An 18,877-nucleotide genomic window follows, 5' to 3' on the forward strand; every position below is an offset into this window, starting at 1 on the left:
TACAATGTAAGCTTACAGGCTTACAATGAATGATCTAACCAGCTCTAGCCAAATTCAGAAATACTCCAGTCCAGGAGGAACCTTGCAGTGCTGTGAGGTCTACGCCTATTCTAAATAAACTGAGCTGGGGATCATGCTGTGATGCCTGAGTATCACCTGAGCCAAAACCACACCAGGAATTGTGTTAACAGTTTAACAGTGTGGATGAGTGGGACAGGGCTTGGCCCCAAGCTCTGGCTCTCCTTTAGTTTTCTAGTACACATTGCCTGACTGCCTTGCTGTAGCAAGAACAGGTGCAGAGAAAAGCCACACATTTTTCACTAGAAAAATCACTAGGAAACAATATGTGGACAAGAGACCACAGCCCTCTGCCAGCCCTCTTTGACATCAAAGAGCAAACCCTGTTCCATTGGTCGTTTCTGCCTTGGTGAAGTTATAGGAAAGCGGGTCTCCTAAAATGCTACCGCAAACCTAATTCTCCTATCCTAGTCTCCCAGTTGATCATTCATGCACGACAAAATGCATCTTAGGGCCATGAACAGCAAAAGTAGAGAAGTTCAGAACATGCGATGCGGAGGCGTATTCCAAATAATAATCTTACTCTACAACTACAGAAAAAAACCACAAACAAACAGGTTTTTACTCTAGTTACAGAAACATATCTTTACGCATCACAGCCTCTCCTCATATGACACATACTCCAGTCTCTTACTCATCCTAATGGCCCTTCAGTGGACTCACTCCAGTTTGTCCATGTCTCTTGTGTACTAGAGGGCCCAGAATTTATCCCAACACTCCAGATAGGGTACGACCAGTGCTGAATAGAGGGGACTAATCACCTCCCTTGGCCTCCTGGGGACACTGTGATGCTATGCAATGAACATCATTCAGTAACAGGCAACTCTGCCAGATTAATTTTTGATGCAATAATTTTCACCCTCTCCTTGCAAAAGCAATATTTCTATTTCTGCTTTTATTCAGATAGAAATAAAATATGTTAGGTCATAAAAAAATGGAATAGTTCAGACGGATCACTTCTTCCATCCCACTTTTCTCCTTTAGTCACCAATATTCTTTTACAGCAACTGCTCTGAGATTCCTAGTCTGTAGCACTCTGCTGAATGTACGGGTTTAAGCACCCAGCTTTTCACAGTTTTTTAGCACGGTGATTATAAAAAGCATATTTAGCTTTGTGAATCATGTGGAAAGACATATCAGCCACGATGCTTTATTCTTGGGAAAGCATCCCTAAAATGAAGACTTACCCAAATTGCAGGCTGGAGGTTCATTCATCTGTTGCTCTAAACATGCTAATGAAATGTTGATTAGACTTGCCTAGGATTTTGGAAAGTGTGGCATTTGAGACCTTAGAAAATATCCTAGGTACAAATATAGTGTACCCAGTCATGAAACTTGACTGAATAAAACTATTCATGAGTAACTCAACAAAATATAAAGAGATCAGGGGCTCTGGCCTAGACTGTGACTGCAAATCATGAGGAGAGTTCTGAGGGTGTAGACAGATGTTCACTCCCAAAATAGCTGTGAGAAAGCAGAGGTTAGTTGCATACCTCCATATGACTGTTACCTTCCCACATCAGATCTGCTCACGTAAGTGCTGAATTATTTCATTCAAAATGAACCAATATTTACTTCCTTTTAAATAAAATCCCAATTAAAAATACCTCGATCACAAAGACAAAGAGCAAAACTAGCAAAACCCTTCAGTTTAAACTTGTTAACCTAACCCACTTCATAGACTGAAGAAGGTTGGACACCATTTACATGAGCAGCTGATTCAGCAGTTTTGAGAGGACAATAACCTCTATACCAGAGACCTAATCCAGTTTCAGCTGTTCCAGCTAACATGAAGGTAGCATCTACTTTCATCCCTATTCCTTTTCACCTCACACCCCTCCAAGACAGCTAGGCATGGGGTTCAGGTACACAGATATTGCTTTGAGCAAATGCAGAAGCTGTAGTTCATTTGTTAACCCTTTCCTTCTTCCACTTAACAGAGAAGATGGATCAGTTACTGGCAGTTACTAACATCTAAGCGCTGGCCCAAGCTGGTCAAGATTTCTCCTTCTCAAAGTAAGGGGAAAGGTGAGGACGAGTTACAAGCAGAGGACAGAACTACAGCATATACAATGAACAGCAAAAGATCTGGTGACATTAATATCCCAAGCTGGTCTGAGCATCTCCAGCCCACATGAGCTAGAAACAGCGGTCTCCCAAGCGAACTCCTGGATCTGTGGGATTTTTAAAGCATCAGTTCTTCAGACCTTGGTTCAAATCAAGGTTCTGTCCATATTGGAAACACTGCAGCACCTCAAGTTCATGCACACAGACACAGACTAGCTTTAAACTATTTATCTCGGGTTCTGTCAGCAGTAGAGTACCACACAGTTTACTACCACACAGCTGGAGGGTATATACACAATGTCATGAGAGTCTTGCCTACAGGACTGATCTTCACCAGTTGTGATACACTAATTATAAATTGGCATTCTAGGGTATATGTTCAACTCACTCATGTAAAAATGCAATCCTGTCTTTCACAATAGATGAAGCAGAATAGCAGCTGGCAGAATCCTACTTCAAATATCAATGCCAAATCATTTCATGAATGTATCTACTCTGAAGTTAGGAACACAAGAGAAACTTACAGTCATGTGTGATAGAACCTTCTCCTTTGATGAACCCTTTGAAAATCATAATTTCCATTTCAGATTTCTGGGGAAAATAAAATTTCAATTTGGAGCCAGAAGCAGAACTTTTAAGATTTCCTGATCAAGGAGCAGAGTGCTGAGAATATGTCATAGTAAATAATAACAATAGTTATAATAATAATAATTATAATTATAATAAAATAATAGTGTTTAGTTTTAGAAATTTATTATTAAATCCTTGCTGTATTTCAGCTTTAGATCTTTACTGAACCTAGAAACTTTGAGAAATACAGAGAGAGAAGATTCCCAATTCAGTGAGACTTTACAGGGTTCACAAGTCTTGAAATTCTAGGCCAAAGAGCCTGAAAATCGTTATAATCTAATCCACATAGTAGACTTCTTTCCAGAACTTGGAAACCTGGGCTTTGAGCAGTAAGGTGAGCGCTTCGCCTTGCTTCTTTCAGCACCAGTTACTGAAACTGAAAGACAAAGTCTTTCTTCAAAATACGTAATGAGATTGGGGTTTGAGAATTCAGATGCATTCTAGTCACAACTATTATAATATTCCTGTGCCATGAACAGCTGGTATATGCATGCCGTGTTCATCTTGCTTTGAGCTGGGATTCTTGCAGCTTTATAGTAACAGTCTTATAAAATTCCTGAAGAAACCTCATGACAATTACTGTAAGGAAGGCCAAACTTCCTAGAAGCAAATCCTATTTTTTATATTTTTGCAAAACTAGTTTGGGGAAAAACACATACTGAAACTCTTAAATTACTAGCTGACAAAATTTTTATTTTATTTTACTTTAAGAAAACAGATTCTACAGAGAGAGTTAGTTACGGCAGAAAGTTTAATCACTTTTTCTCCTTTTTTTTTCTTGTCTCTTTTTGCTTATCTGTTTGAGGGACTTCTTATGTTTTTGTCATGGTTTCCTTGCAGCAGAATTTAAAACATCTTTTGTAGCTTCAAAATTTTAGTTCGAAACTGAAAGGTATACTGGAGAAGCCAGGCATAAAAATGCTCAGCAATTGAGATACAATCATTCAGATGAGTCTTCTGTCACCATAGTAACCTTCCTTCCATGAATTTGCACATGAAAAAAACTAACGTGCTATAATGTCATGAAAGTGTATCTTACTATGATTTATTCATTAATCCTTTATACCCAGTGATGAGCACTTACACATAAAATGCACTGCACTGATTTTATTTGGGTTAGTTTCTTGAGTAAGGGTCTTGTAGGCTAATCCTATTACATTAAATATTTTTTTTTCCAGTACAAAGTTTATACCTGTTTTAGAAAACATAAATCATAGTATCACATTCATCACAGTGCATAACTCTAGCCTTCCAATTACTTTCTTGTAAAAAGTATACATTTTTCAGCTTAATGCTTCAGTATTATCAAATATTAATTAAGATGACTTCTCCCTTTACATAATAAATCACACTATTTTTCCTAAGTCTGCTTCTTTAGGAGCTAGTCACTTTCAGCAAGGGTTGTAGAGTTAGATTTAATCTTGATTTGAAACATGATCTTATAAAGACTTACGCATATTCTTAATATTATATGCTGATTTATTAAATAGGTCTGTACCTCCTTGCAGCATAGGCCATAAATTAACAAATATAAGGTACTTTTCCTTAAGAAAAAAATGGCAATATGTTCAATATGCACAGACAAGTCTTCAAATTAAATTGGACTTTTCAAAGAATACAACATGTTCTATTAAAAAGGTCATTTGAAAAGGACACTACAGACTGGCAAAACAGCACTGTTTAAATAGTATGAAGAAAGATAGCACAGCTTAATATATTATTCAAAGTCTACAAGTAGTGTACTTCATGGCTAAAACTTTCTAATTCAGCCTGCAAGCAAAACATACAAATTATCATCTGTCTTAAACTATACTGTTTGCAGGACATCACCACAGCCTAGATAGATACATTTAAGGACTGAACTTGTTCCATATGAACTGAAAAGTTCCAATGAAGAAATGCCACAGTCTCATAAGATGCCTTTGTGAGGCAATGTTTTTCTGAACTTATCATTTAGCAGATTTTTACATTTGACTTCTGTGCCCATTCAAGAGGAAAATAGCAACATTTCCTACAGCACATCCACAAACTGTATAAAAAAATCCAAAGTGTTTATAGTCTCATATTGCTTTTAGAAGGAACAAAATGCTTTGAAGACATAAATCAGGTAAATCTTTTGTAATGAATCTATAATTTAAATACTGTAGGAGTATAAAACATCAAAAATCTCCAACCATCTCAGGAACATAACATTATCTTCTCCTAACATACCTACCAAGTCCTTAGAACTGTCAATTGTATTTTGCACTTTTTAAAGGCGAGAGAGAGACTGTAGCTCTGTGACATTTTCCTTCTGAGAAGTTGGTTAAGCAGTGCTATATCCAATTTGGAATGGGAAAAGGACAAAGCCTGGGCAGATTCTAGTGCCTGAGCAACTGGTATGATTAAGGCTAGTCCCGCATTAGAAAACAAAAGGATTGAACAAACAGAAGGCAGGTCTGTCACGCTATGAGCTTCAACAAATGGCAATGATAAGAAGAGTTAGTGAAACTCCTTAGGGAAAAACAATAGGAGAAAGAGAATTTTTCCAGAACACAGTCTTCAAAATCTTCTTATCTACCTTGTTCTCTTCCTTCCCCTAATATTCAGTGGAGGAAAAAGAGGGTCCTAATACACAGAAAACAAAACTTACCTAGATGAGTACCAGAAAAATACTTTGTACAAAACATCTCAGAATACACAAGCTTTAGAAAAGACACAAAAGCAGGAGTCCTCCAGAGTCCTTCTTGGTTTCACTGTGGATCGCTGAAAACCAGAGGTGGTTTTGCCAGGCCAACAAACCTGCAATGGGGAACCCTACATTTCTGAAGTATACAGGGCTGGGGAAGGGGTTGAGGCATGCCTCTGCCTTCCAGGTTTGCTGCATGGTGTGTAACGTAACATCTTAGCCTCTCAGCTCTAGGCAGGACTTGATTCTTGCCTAAAATGTCAAGTCAAAAATCCAGTCAAAGATAGATGTATAGACTATCTCATCCTCTGTATATACAGACAGTGCCACCAAATTCAGACTTTTTTTGTCAGCAACTAGTTATGAAACATTTGCTGATTTTAACAGTTTTCATTTAAATCAAATAGAAGATGTTGACTACACAACTATAGCAGAGAAGTATTAGGAGTTTGATCTACAGCAAAAGAGCAAATCCTACAATTTTCTGCAATTCCACAGGACTTGTGCATTGCAAATCCCTGCAGTTCTGAGGACACCACAGTGAGACTTACCCCAAGAGGTGTCTCCAGCATCCCACGAGGAACCCGCCCTGTTTCCCACCTGACTCCTGCTCCCAGTTATCCACACCACATCCCTGTTAGTTTGAACCTGCACTTTTCTTGTAATCCAGCAAGTTCCCTTAATGGTGCAGAGCACGTGTACACCACCCTTGTTATGTACAATGGGGAGCCACATCTATTCCCAGGGCTGAGTGGTAAAAGCTGGCTTGTATGCATTCCACCTGGGGCACATGAGAGGAAGTCTCTGGGGAGACGATGGATGGCTCGTTTTTCCCCTGAGTGCTTATGGGAGCGTGTCTCTGCGAGAGCTGTGTCGCAGTCTTTTATGCCTACCCTGCACAGATCTCTTCAGTATACCACCTGCACTCTGTCCACGTCTTGTCTGTTATATACAGTTGTGGCTCTCCATATTAGAGGCAACGGCAGACACATAGCCATAGTTGGTATATAAAATCTACTGCAAAGCTATGCTGCCTGCTCTCCTGCCACCGCTGCCTGCGCTGCTGCCCTAGATGCAGTGACATACAATGCTAACCTCATTCCTTGGCTTCAGGGTAGCATGGCCCACATTAGGAGAATGAATCTTGCCATCATCCTGCATGAACCAGTTCTCTCAGAACAAGATGTGGTGAAAATGCCTGCCAAGGATATTTCGTTCCTCCTCCCTCATGTAGTAATGATCTAGGTTGTAGCCATGGCCAGGCCAATCTATACTTCCTCAAGAGGATATATGGGTCCTATGGGGGTTAGCATCTACTTGTAGGACAACTACCATAAAAGCTTATGGTTGTCAGGGACAGAAATTTTACAGTGTGGAAGGTCACATGTGTGGTCCTCAGCATCTGCCCTTACATGTCATCCTCTGAGCATTTTTGTCCATCAAGAAACCAGTCACTTCCGTGGTGGTGCATCCCGGAACCCTCTCTCTGCAGCCCTCTCCATCTCTGTTCAGCTGTGCATATTCCCAGGACCCAAGACCCAGCTCCAGCATGGCCCAGCTGTGTAATCTTAGCTAAGGCTGCTGACAACATTGCCAGCTTGGGGAGACAGCTATAAGAAACTCTGAGGAAAGCTTAGAGAGGTATAGTTACAGAGAGAAGATGGTAGAGGCTGCATCATTAGTCACTCAAGGATTCAAGAGGGGAAAGACCAGCTTGGAAAAGGTGTAAAACCCTCTTAAAGAAATTAAAACTAGGAGGAAAATTAACAGTTGGTCAGGTCAACTGTCAGATCATTGCTGTTGACAGATTTGGTGGAAAACAGCAGCTTAGTAACAGTAAGTATCCATCCCTGGGACCAATGGATACTGACCCTTCTTCAACTGACTGACGCCTGCCTGGCCAGCAAAGACTCTTTGAATGTCTTAGCAGGTGCTTAGCTTAGGCTAAGCATACTAATGCGTAGCCTAATAGTTCATTAAATTCTAGAAATTTTTTAAATGTTTTTTGGCCAATAGGTAATTGTTTTATGTTTGTAAGCTGCATATATCCTGCTTGCAGAGTCTCTTTGCACATGGCTGAAGATAGCGGAATGCGGTGACACAAAAGAAGAGCTGTAACAGGTCAATGGATAGTGTAGACAGCCTACATTCTTTTGATTGAAAACCAGAAAATGAAAGCAGGATTGGGCGATTTGTAATTTAGAGTAATTGGTGGTAATTTGTGGAGTCCTGCTCAGACTGTTCTGCACAGAAGGTCACAACCCAAACCCAGAAATCATCATTCACCTGAGAAAAAAAAAAAAAAGAAAAAGGAAATTACTTCTTTCCTTCCTGAGGAAAGCTTGGAGGTGTGGGTCATTCAGAAGTGACCCTGTATGGGATCAGGAAGATTTTCAGGGCTAAGGTGCATTGAGAGAGAGACAGGAAAGGCATTTGCAATCTGTCACGAGAGCACTAAACCTGAGGCAGATATTTGAGCTTCTGTGCCGTGAGCTTTGTGGAGGGTTGCAGCTAATTTGCCTGTTCTATTAAAAAGAGTAAGGGGAGAACTTGGAGAGAAAAGAGCAAGAAAAGAAAATGGGTCTGAACGCAGAGATGGGATTCTGGAGAGAGGCAAAATGGTGATTTAGTGCACAGCTAAGGGATAAAAAAAGTAAACACTATGCTAAGATGGAAGAAAAGAAGAGGTGTAATGCTGAACAGTGTGCCTCCAGAGAAGAGAGCCTACATTCAGTCTCTGTAATGAAGCCAGTTCAGGCAAAACATGATGAATTGCATAGAAAACCTAGTACCTTAGAATTTGAAGCAAGGAGTTAGGTCAACAGTTGAAAGGAACTGAAGCAACTCCAAAACTATTGATGAAAGCTAGACCATGCTGTGAATCAGGTCATTTAATATACCAGAAGACAATTCAGTCCCTAAAAAAAGTGATGCAGGATAAGTAAGCTATAGTGTGCAAGACATAGAGGAGAAGACATCAACCCTTGTGACAGGGATCGGGACAGCTGACACAATCCAGATTGTTCCAAGTGAGATCTACCAGATTACCAAGACAATGCATTCCCTTCCCTCACAAAAAAAGTCAGTGCAGGTAACATTTTGAAGAGTAAGCATAAAACTGATGACAATGGGAATGAGTGGCACAAGGAAACCGATTTATCCTCAGATCAGTTAAGAATTGTAGTTCTTCAGTAGTAATATTACGGTACAGTGGATGTTAGAAAACTTCAAGAATGACTGTGAAAGCCTACAAAGCTATTGCAAGGGCATTTATACATCCATCAGATTGAGAAACAGCCCAGTGTTAGGCAGAAAATAATTGCTAATATTTGTAAAGTACATAGTACCTGCTTACAGTCTCTTTGCACATGCCAAAACACAGATCCCCACAGGAGGGATGGTAGCAACGACTGGCTCCTAGTCTGATCACCCGCAGGTTCCAGACAGGATGCATGAGGCATAGAATACTGGAGCACCTGCAGTAAGGTACAAGTAAACTAACCTGGCAATTGAAATGCAGCCCTGATGGTCCTTTCTAAGAACTATTAGCTAAAATCTCCAACAGGAATTTTAGTTCAAGTCATTGATCTTTTGTCTTCATGGGCCTGCAGCTCAAATGCAATTACTTGTCTACAGAACTCAGAGAGTGACAAAAAAGAAATGCAGTAAATAGGTGAAGATTTCCAAGTATTTAACACCTTTCACAACTGCTCAACTTTGTACTCTTTTCCTTCTACAAGAAAGTCTGTTTCCTATGAGGCTGTTTTTCCAAACAGCCCATTTCATTCCAAGTAAGTAAGACTGCTTTAGACAGCCGCAGGAAACAATCACCTCGCCAGCTGAGGTTCAGTGAAAGCACCAGACGATTTTCAGAGTCAGTATCTTCTTATTCTGAAGAGTCTGGAAAAAAGCTTATTCTTTCTCTTGGCTAAAACAAAAGCACATAAATTTGAAGTATGCTCTTTCCAAAATTTTAATCTGGTGTAAAAGTCCTTTAATAAAGAGAGTTTGGGGTTTTGACAGAGACCAACAGAAAACATCTTGCAAATGAACAATACAAAACACCACAGGTTCCTTAAAACCATTAGATGCTACCTATTAGAAACAAAGATTTTTGCATTGGCTCTATTCAATGAATTTAGGTACAGTCTAATGAAATGTTAAATAACAAATCACCAAAGCAGTTTTGGAACTGTTATTTTGAGACAAATAAAATCAGTTTTTTTATGAAGTGCTCTTGTTTTATGAAGCTTCTGAGAAGATACCTATTTTCAAAATTAATTTTTCTGTGATACCATTATTTTTCTATTTCATGTCATATTGCACACAATTATTCTGGCATGGCTTGAAGATATTATAAACAACAGCAAGAATATTGCTATACAATGCAACTACTAACAACACAACACATCAGTGTCAGCATGCCCTCCTGGATGACTACACCATTGGTAATATGTTTTTAAAAAGGCATACATTTTCAAAAATTTGTATTTAAACTTTTTCCCTAAAATGTTTTAAGAATTCATATTTTGTTGATTGCTTCATGAGAAATGTAAAATACTTTGGTTTCCTCTCTAGTCTGCGACAAACAGCAGTGGTAGCTTCCTGAGAAGTAGCCATTCTGTCCTTCACCGAGCTCTGGGTGCAGATGCCACCAGAGTTACTCCAGGCTCTCCCAGTAACCACCATACAAAAGGTACTCTGAGCTTCGGAGTCAGGGTGTTAGACCATAAATACTTTGAATAGAATCTTCTGTGCCAAAGGAGGCTAAAAGGATCCATAAGCAGGTAGTACTTAAACGATTTGAAAGTAAAATTAGAATAATCAGGGACAAGGTGTAGGAACCATGTATAACACAACTGCTGTGAAAGGAAGCCGTCAGTAAAGTGCTGTGTCTAGCGAGGGAAGGTTCCACTGTCTGGTTCTTTTGCAGTTTAGGAATTTTTATTATATTATCACAAATACTATCCATTTAATAAAATCAGCTCTTCATCTCTTTTCCTGAGCAGCAGCTGGGAAATCAAGCACTTTTAACATCCATGTTGAAACAGAGGTAGAATGATATCTTGCTTTTCATCTACCTGAATAGCATTAGATTCTGTCTCCCCATATTTAAAGATTATGCCTGTCCCTTGATCAGTTGTTTGAACTGGAGGCTAAGAGCATGCTTTCCGAGCACAAAAATAATTAGGATGTACTACCTGACACAGTGATCCTTACTGTAATGTTGAAGTCATCACTAGAGAAAAAATTACTAGTATTATAGAGACTAGTTAGAAAACAAAAATTTGTTCTGTTCTGAAATAAAAATGAAAACATTCAAAATTTGAGATAGAAAATACACCATAATAGCCAACAACATACTGCTTAGGGATTCATGTTCAAATTCCTGTTTTGCCTGACATAGAGCACAAGTCTTCTGTGATTTAGATTCAAGGAACTGCTGTTCTGAACATCTCTTGTCCTTGCCCCATCCTGACTCACAAATTGAAATACATGATTATTCTTCAGCAGTTCTGCTTTACACACTTAAAAATCCCCATATATTCTCTTCTGCTTTACTGCATCCCAGTGACAGCTCTCATTTTCATTCCATATCAGAACGAAAATTCTCTTTGTCCAGCTAGCGTTAATCAGATTTTAACACCTAATACTTTTCAGAATCTCCCAAGTAATACATTGCAAACAGTCAGATAAAAAAAAAAGTCAAGCTAGTCATTACACCCCTATAGCAATACCGAGAGTTTCACTAAGCACTTTTTATTAACATTTTTTCTGCATTTACATAAAAATTAGGTTTTCCCTTCTGTTTCCTGATAAATGATAAATGAAGCCTTTGATGTACCAGTATGTAAGTACCTAATGTTATCATTCCAAGAGGATCTGATTAGAATAATAGTAATAGAAATCCCTTTATACTTATGCCAGATGTTACAATGCAGCAAAGCATACCATGCTATAAAACATATATTTTTATATAAGGTTCTACCATCTTTTCCTATAGCAACAACAGCCCTCTGCTGATGGTAAAAGACTACAGCTGAAACAAAGCTGAAGAGACAATTTATCTCAGGAGGCAGACAGAACATGTATATTTACCCACATGTATATTTACCCATATGATGAGCTATCCCTTTAGCAAAGTTGAAGCTTTGCTCCTTCAGAAGTGCTCTACTTTCTAAAGTATGGACTCTGAGCAAACTGATACCAATCACTTTGCAACCTTGTGTTTGTCTTTCACACAAAGGAGCACAAGTTGTCCTCTCTTATTTTTGTTTTTTGTTTTGTTACCATTGAATCTTTTGAACTGCAAAATGTAGTACCAGTTGTTTTAAAGCCAGCGGCTGGACATTCATATAAAGGCATGCACTGTATTCTTCACACATCTGACTGACAGCTACAGCTACTTTAAAGTTTGAGATTTTAACATATGTTTCTTCCAAATATTTCAACCCAATCCTGTAAAGTTCTAAAAGCATATACTCTTCAACCAATTTTGACACTCAGATAATGTGATCATTTTTAGAGTTTTATGAAGGAGAGTCTTTGCATATAGGCTATTGACATTTCAGAAATTTAGAAAAAAATCAGAAATGCAGAAATAAAAGCTTAATGTTGGTTTGTCCTTTGCGATAATTAAATATGTATGAACTCGGGGTAAGATTCAGAGGTCCCAAAGTAGCAATGTGGAATTGAAACATGATAACAAGAACTATTGCTTATTGCTTTCCTAAGCCCTAAATGTGCACCTTGATCCACAGGACAACCTATTGCACTTCTGTAGATCACAATGCAAGACCTCTAACTAGAACATTAACCTCAGGGCCTGCCTTATCCAGTGTTTATATGATCTTTATCATAAAGAGCTTTGAGTTGGTCAAAACCAGCAGAAGCTATTGCTAAGAATGGACAACAAAGTGGTAACTGGATCTCGAAAAGGAAAAAAAAAACCTAGAGACCTCCCAGTGATCTGTGCTAGTACTGGGGGAGTCCCAGTTGCAGATCAGGACTCTGTCGTGCTACGCATTGCACAGAGTAAAACTGTTATTACATTATTCTTATAACTTACAAATGTAACTGAATGCATACATGCATTACACGTATGTATGTATGTGTGCAATATGAATATAATTCATATTACATATTAATATGAACCAGGAAAGTGAGAGTTCATAACCCTGAAGGTTTAATCCAGATACAAGTCTTCTTGTCTTCTACTACATGGAACAGTCACTTCCTATAACATCTTTGCTTTTAGTTGTTTGCAGACCCTGAAGTAACATAGGACCAATGTTCAGGCACTACCTGGAGTTATACTCTGGATAACAGATAAAAATTTACAAAATACAGTTTTGAAAACCTATGCTTCCCTACTCTGCAGTAAATTAGTTAAATCTGCAATACTTCCTTCACCTGAAGGAGGACCATACCAAAGGTTAGTATGAAGAACTTGAGTATAATTCTTGACTATTTCAAGAAGTAAAAAAAAAAAACAACCCCAAAATCTATTATTATATTGACCTGACAGAGCTTTAATAATAACTTCCCTCCAGGCGGTACTTCTCCCTTGAGACAGTTCTTTTCAACCTTACAGCTCTGGGCCTAATCTCCCTGATAAGGGTAATTCCTGAATGGCAACATATTGGATGCTGACTGGAAATCCAGAGTGATGGGGGTCATGCCACTCTTTTAGGTTAGGAAAAAAAAAGTCATTCATCTTTTCAATTAAAACATCAAGTTTGTCTGGATTATATAAAACCTTTCTGCATGTTTGCTGCTCCCACATTGCTTCATTGCATTTACCTCATGATTGTAACTACTCTTTTCTTTGAAGTTGTTTTTAAAGCCCCTACTCAACTAAACCAAGAGATTGTTATGTCAGCTATACAAGTTCCTAGTCATTAGAGAGCTGGCCCTACCTGTGGACAGTTTTTAAACACCTTCTAGGACATAGTCAATATTCCAGTCTCTTTCTTTGACATTGAGTACAACCCCCATGTGACTACTGCAGCCCTTACACACAGAACGGATCAGACATTTTTTGCTTTGATAATTTACAGGCATTGTCAAGAAGCTTTATGGTTTTTGTCTTGTGACAAATCACAAAAGTACAACAAATTCCTTCAGTGCGGTGGTCCCCTGGAGGCAGCTCACAAAGCACTGTATTGTTCAAGAAGACTTTAGCTTTCTTCTACTGTACAAGAAAACTACTGAAGTTAAAAAATATGATAGCACAACTAGAAATAATGGAATGAAATCACAGTTGTAGATGGAACTTCCTGTGAACAAAAATCATTGAGACAAAAGCTTAGCAAGATTCAATAAAAATAAGTTCTATATAAATGAAAGCTAAATCTCCATTAAAGTAAATAGGGTATGTTTCTGTAGGATAGATCTGTCATACTTGCCTAATAAGAAATTTCCTATACAGAGAAGAAAGCATATGAGGAGCCCCCTAAAAGGGAATTAACACCTTTCTCCTAAGGATCTCTCACCAAAATCAGGGTTGCTGTTGTGGATTGGGGCAGTGTCTCCGTCATTACCACTCTGTACCATGAGCTATTAATACACAGGTTGGGATGCAAAGACCTGAATGAATCTCTGTCCTAGCTGAAAAGAAACCATACAATCATGTTAAAATATGGCTGTATTTAAGCTAACATATGCTGTCCCTCTGAGGAACACTGCTGCATTACCTAGCCTACACAGCTAGGTCAGGATCCAACCAGATCAAGGCAAATTAAGCGTTTCGTATATTGAATAAAAGAAAGTTAGAGGCGCTGGAATATATGTTAAATGCAGAATGACATTACAATTGAATCTTATTAACACATAGAACTGAAAGTGTTTTTAAAATACCACTACTACTAGGTGATATATTATTTGGTAGCCCAGAGGCAGCATTATAGTTAACAAGTTTTATCATTAAGGTCAACGGCTCACATATACAGGAACAGCAAATTCATTCTAAAAGTATTAAAGCTGTCAACGCCTTCACAACAGCATAAATGTTTAGAATTTTTCCCTGCATCCATGCAGAGAATTACTTCTCAGTTGTCTCTTTTATAATATTCTAATATTTCTATGTAAAATCCCTTGTTACTTGTTGTTTGGCTTTAAGATGAAGAAGGCTTGCAAGGTGGTAGACACTAGAATGCTTTATTTTAATGCAAAAGAGATTGCAACAAAAGCAATTATTTTCATACTTCTGTCACAGCTTTTAGCATATTGTTGCCATCAGCATGCAGCTATTTGTACAGCACAAGCACGTAGGTGTGACCACCTGACTGTGCCAAGCCACTGTGAAACACAGCTTAGTCTCTGATGATGGGAGAGAATGCACTCTCAGAAACTTTGCTGATGATACCAAATTGAATGCTGGAGGGCAGGGCTGCTATTCAGGGGGACCTAGGCAGATTGGAGAAGTGGGCTGACAGGAACTTCGTGAAGCTCAATAAAGTCCAAGTATTGCATCTGGAATGGAATAACCCCATGCAACAGTACAGGCTGTGGAGCATCTTGGCTGAAATGGCCTGGAGGGCCTGGAAAACAGAAAGCTGAACATGAGTCAGCACTGTGCCCTCACAGCCAAGAAGGCCAATTGCATCCTGAGAGCAAGTCAAGGAAGTGATTATTCCCCTCTGCGTGGCATTTGTGAGACCAGTTCTCCAAAGACCTTCACACAGTGCATCAAGTCCAGGAGCATGTGACGTGTGAGGAGAGGCTGAGGGAGCTGGGTTTATTCATCTTTAAAAATGAGAAGGCTCAAGGGAGATCGTGTCTCTGTCTACAGCTACCTAATGGGAAGGTATAGAGAGGATGGAGCCAAACTCTTCTCAGAGGTGCATTGTGGAAGGATGAGAGGCAACAGACATGAGATTCAAGATGGGAAATTCCAATTTTATAGAAGGAAACAGTTTTTTGCTTCTTTGGTTGTTGGGTTTTTTTGCCATAAGCATTGTCAAAGGAGGCTAGACTGGATGACCTCTGGAGGCCTCAATGAATCTGTGACTAACAACAAGCAGTCCTTGTCCAAACACTTCTAAAGACATCATTACCACTTCAACCGTTTGAGGCTTCAGCCAAGACCACAGCATTAGTGTGATGTCTGCTATACAGAGAGTCCTCACTAGAAACTTCTTGCAGCCTAAGAACTGCAGCATTGGCCCACTAAAATCAAAGCCAGTACATGACTACAACATATATTAGACCTCCGAACTCTCAAAACACAGAGAAATTTATTAACTGGGTTATTTGCCTTGAGACATCCTACAAGCAAAAGAATTAGAAGTAAAGAAGAATTCTGTTACCACGCTAAGTAGTTAAATGCTTTAGGAACCTGTTTCAAATTATTTCTCGTTTAGCTTCAGCTGTAATATAATTTTAAGTATCTTAACCTTTTAAAATATATAAATCTGTGAACTGTAAAATATTATTATTTCATTTTAACAATATTCCACTTTCACTTTGATTGCATGGAAATTTTCATTGAGAATATTTCCATTTTAGGTGCCATTAATTGGGAAAAAACAGTATCTGTCCCTTTGGGGGAAAAGAAAAATACTACAGTAGCTCATACTGTTGTTATTGCTCTCTTCCTTTAAAGCGATACATAAGCATATAAAAGGGGAGGGAAAGAAAGCAGAAAAACAGAAGATTCAACATTTTCTCTTCTGCAAATTCTCATGTGTAGCCACGCTGCTGGAGAAACTTAGACCCATCACAACCTTTCCATGCCGGGCAAGACATCACTCCCAGGCAAAATACGTGCTGAGATTCCTCTACTGTCAAGCTAACTGCAATTGCAAACTGTGCTAGAGAGCCCCATGCTAGACAGCCTCACAAACACCTTCTACACTTCTACCTTCTCCTTTGAGTTTCCAAATGTCCAGGTTCCTGTGTGAACCTCTGTACTAAATCTGACTGCCAAAAATCTCAGTGACTTTATCTGGGACAATCTGTATACCCACAGCCTTCCTGTAGATACCTGAAACTAATGAGGTAGCAATGCCTTTCCTTTGTTAGTGCAGTTTCACTGTCTCGCTGTCCCTTGTCACAGCTAATCCCTTATTTACTCAGCCTTCTGCTGGGGTTTAGTGTCTCAGAGGGACTATGGCTATATTCCATAGTTAGATATTTCTTCTTATGGGGAATTTTGTAGCCCATGTCCTTAAACTCACTCCTTCAGTATGTTTTCTAGAAGAATGTCACCTCTCCAAAGGCAAGTTGCCAGTGGGAGGAGACCTACTTGTTAAGATTTGGCAGTGGGATCTGGCAGTATTGCTCCAAGGTTCGTCACGTAATCCCCTAAATTGGTTTCTGTCATTAGCCAATGGGAATAAGAAAAAGTCTCAAGGTCCCCATGCATTTGCACAAAACAGGGCACATGGAACAGCTATTACCTGAAACAGCAACAGTGCCATTGATCTCCGCTTAATAGAGCACTGAACACGTCAGCTAAGTACAACACTGTTACCACTAGAAAATCACTTGACATATGACTTCCAGCCTGTGTGATTTGGATGCACAAGCTGAGTGCTCGAAAATGGCATGTCATTGTAGAGTCTTGTAGGATGTTTGTGCAAACATGGACACAGTCCCCACCACAGCCTCCTGCTGATCCCCTGAGCAGAAAAGGGGCAGCCATTCTACGACTTTTCTTGACTGAAAAAGGTTGGGCCAACTGTCATACCCAGGTTCCCTATCGAACCTTCTACATCGGTTTACTGCCCTGCACCTGACAGAGCGAGAGCATTTTCACGTTCTGGATCAGTTACAGCCAAAATCTCAAAGCAACGCTTTATCAAATCCTAAAACAAACCCTAGATTATGTGTACATCTTCTCTACACTTCAGAGGCCATCTTCGTAAAATATTCTTATCTAATGCCTCACAATATTTGCTCTAAGAAAATGAATGCATTAATTGTAATAGACATAGAATATATCAATGTGTCCTTAGCTTTCAAGGTCATTTCTGATGACTTCTGTTAAAAAAGTTCATATTCTATTTAATATTTTCATTTCATTTTTCTAGCCAAGAAATTAAACTGCCTTCTTTAGAAATACAAACATGATTTAAAGGAAGTTGCTTGAGTAAATAAACTCAGATGGCTATTATTAATTTGAAAATTTGCCTTTGCTGCTATAGGCTTTACATTTAAAGAAATCATTAAGAAGCTGAAAACATACATTTCTGAACTTAATAAAATAATTATGGATTTTTAAAATAAAAAAATTTTAAAAATTCGGTGCATCAGTAGTTTCATTCCTAAGACAGAAATACAGGAGTACATACTTCTGAGTTGGTACAAGGCAAGATTAAAGAAAGCAGAAGCTCTGGTTTTAGGAGGGCAAAGAGCATCCCTCTTCTAAACGGTTCTGTCTCTTTTGTTGTCAACAGCACTGATATGCAGTGTCATCTCAGAAATCTTTTAATAGCTATTCAGTTATTGAAGTATGACCTTTTTACATTTTAATAACCTGGAAATTGCATTTTTATCCTTAGATTATATACTAGCAGATAACAGTCAAATTCCCCCTGCCGGGAACAATGTATAAATGAAAGCTGACACAAATATCTAATTTCAGATTGGGGTCATTATTGCTTCTTCTTTTAAAGTATCTAACAGATTGTAGCCAAAATCTATTTGATGAGAAATTGTTGATAAATCTCCACTGCATTATCAGGATTAAATTCTCAGGCTTGCTAAGGATACAAGCGTGGGTTTTTTCACCCCAGTTTGTGTCTAGTTTTTAAAAATTAATCGAAGTATCCAGTAAGAACTGCTGAAAGCAAAAGAAATGTAGAACAGAGTGACACTCCATGATTTACACACCCTATTCACCATAGATATGGCAAAGATCCCAGAACACTGTGTGAGTTTCTCAAGGGCACAGTAAGAGCTAACCATAATGAGGTGAATAAACAAAAGTTTTTCTTATACAAACGTTTAAGCATTCTTGAAGGTCAGATGATGAGAAACATTCTTAACATAGATGTAGAGAAACTGCAATAAATATAAATAATTTGTAACTGCAATGAGTGTTTTGCCTGATCTTATTGCTGACCACTACAACTGTATTCTGCCTTCATTCCAGTTTTAGCAACCTGGTTTTAATCTGGGGTTTTTTGTTATTATTTTTTTACTTTTAATTATATAGCATATTTTCACAGAAGACCTTGGAGGTGATATTTCTCTAGCAGAACTATTATTTGGATCTGAACCTACAAGGATGCTCACTGACATTTTGATTATCTTCTGTCCGTGATTAAAATGGCCTCATTTCTGAATATGATAGCATATGGTATTCAGAATTCTGATTCTTTTTAGACATCAATATTAGAGTTTTAGAAGTGCATAGTATTTACCCAGATGTTCTATTGAAATGAATGGCAAAGTGCCCACTGGCTTCAATTGGAGTAAAGATAGGCC

This window comes from Pygoscelis adeliae, unplaced genomic scaffold (genome assembly GCF_000699105.1).
Source record: "Pygoscelis adeliae isolate BGI_AS28 unplaced genomic scaffold, ASM69910v1 Scaffold71, whole genome shotgun sequence".
In the NCBI taxonomy this organism is placed as follows: domain Eukaryota; kingdom Metazoa; phylum Chordata; class Aves; order Sphenisciformes; family Spheniscidae; genus Pygoscelis; species Pygoscelis adeliae.